The following is a 2,309-nucleotide window of genomic DNA, read 5'->3' as shown; positions in this document are numbered from 1 at the left end:
GAATTAAAATTTAATAAATTATTATAATAATAAAAAGTATTACTATTTTTTCAAAAACAATTTTCATTAAATTATTATTATATATTATTTTTTTATTTTAAAAAATAAATTGAATGAATTGAGCGTTTTTTTTTGATAAAGATAGCCGCCTAACTTTAATATAAACACTGGGGCAAGAATTTAATATTTTCGTCTCATGGAAAGTGGTTAACTTAATGATAGCAAATCATTTTTATAAGTTAATAAAGAAATGAATCTTTAAATAACTTTTCAATAGATAAATATTAATATAAATTAAATTATTAAATACTACATACTTGTGACTATATCTATATTATACTATGTCCTATACGCTTAAAAATTAAAAATATTCTGTGTTTTTATGATAATATCAAATTTGAGAATAACATCATCACTTTTTTAAAATTATTCATTAATTATTAATGAACGCAGATTAGATCGGATCGGATATGACCAAAATTTCAATCTGATTCGCACTAAAATTATCGGATCATATTGGATCCAATAACCACAGTTTTTAAGTTTGGATCCGATTCGATCCACAAACGGATCGGATATCGGATATATCCGCAAAGCATAAAAATATTTTTAAAAGCTTATTTTTATTAAAAAAATATCAATAAAATTCATTTTTTCTATTTTTTAAATATGTTTACTCTTAAAATAATATTAAACATACTTTTTTTAAATAATAAATTAAAATAATACAACATATATGATAATTATTAGTTGAAATAAAATATAAAAAAGATATTTACTTATTTATTTCTTTATTTTTGCAAATATGCGAATATGCGGATCAAATTCGAACGGATCTAATAGCCTTACAAATCGAATCTATATCGTAATTTCAAATCGAACTTGAATAAACACCGCAAATATACATATTAGATCTATACATAAATACCTTACATTAATATCTTTAGTACAAACTACTCAGATTGTATAGTGTATTTTTTTATGAATAATTGATTGGCTTGCACGGTATGTTGGGAATCCAAATATCTAGTTATTTAAGGTGAATATAAGATCAACGCAACAAGGTTATCATTTCTCTTTCTACATATAAAGAGAAGGCCAAATGTATAATATGACAGAAGACTAACTCTTGGTTGTCAATTCTTGTAAGATATGAGAGAAAACATTTTAGATTTAAGAATAAAAATAAAAATAAAAAATTGTGTGATGAACAGTATCACACGTTATAGATGGTTTTAAAATAGGCTACAATTTGTAACCTTGGAATTACACAAGAGACAATTTAAAAGCTACTCTAACACAGTAACACCCTAGGATAATAAAAATCTAAGGTATAAAAATAATTATAAGATTTTATGGTCACACAATTTCTTCAACCAAAGATTTAAAGTACTGTTCACATGAAATGCAATCTTTGGAAAAATAAAATATTATCATTGTAATATGAATTTCTTAGTATAGTGATAATTTGAAAAATAAATTATTGCAAAAAAAGATGATCAACCATCAAAAATTGTGACAACATTGATATCTCAAATTAATTAATTAAAACAAAAACTCCCTAAAAAAAAATTTAAGAAATATTTTATTTTCTAAAAATCTTCTTTAGTTGATCTAATACCAAGTTCATGTTTAATGTCTTTAACATAAAATGAGAAAGAAAAATAAAATGTACTAACTAATAAGAGAGAAAGGGACCACCAACCACCCCTCTAGATGTTTAATTAGTAGAAAAGCCTTCATAGTTTATAGTATGTCATGTAGTGTTTGTCTTGGACTTCAAATTGAACTTTCATAATTACTTTGTCTCTTGATGAAAAGAAAAAATAGATTTAATTCACCACTAAATAAGTAATTTGCATTTACTAGCAACCAAATAAAATGTCTTGTTATTGTTTGAAAAATTTTAAAGACTTTAAAATTGGCATGATAATAAAACATTTTTTGCTAATATAAATCATGTTTTGGATTTAAAATTTTATTAAAAATAATCTGATATGTAAAAAATTTAATAACACATAAATAAAAAATTACTTAGATTTAAATTTTATGACACTAAAATAGAAAAAGACAACAAAAATATAAAATAAATATTACAGTAAAAAGAGATCCAGCTTTAAAATGACAAAAAGCTAGTTGGACAAATATAGCGTGCGAAGATTCCTTCAAGTTTCTCATAAATGGAAGAACAAAAAGTTGCTAACATTTGGCTATAAATTTTGAGACCGAGTACATGTACTGAATGATGACAAATTGTAATAAAAATATAGAATTGATTTTATTTTTAATTTTTTATAATTGAACAAAAC

The 2,309-nt window shown here is 23.1% G+C and overlaps 1 protein-coding gene across 1 annotated transcript in view; it reads right to left on the bottom strand.

The window, feature by feature from the left end:
- Nucleotides 1–2,309, bottom strand: part of LOC107606039 (IAA-amino acid hydrolase ILR1-like 6) — an 8,296-nt gene that overhangs the window by 3,985 nt on the left and 2,002 nt on the right. The window lies entirely within an intron of this gene.

This window comes from Arachis ipaensis, chromosome B07 (assembly GCF_000816755.2).
Source record: "Arachis ipaensis cultivar K30076 chromosome B07, Araip1.1, whole genome shotgun sequence".
In the NCBI taxonomy this organism is placed as follows: Eukaryota; Viridiplantae; Streptophyta; class Magnoliopsida; order Fabales; family Fabaceae; genus Arachis; species Arachis ipaensis.
This window is presented reverse-complemented; position numbering and strand designations above follow the sequence as displayed.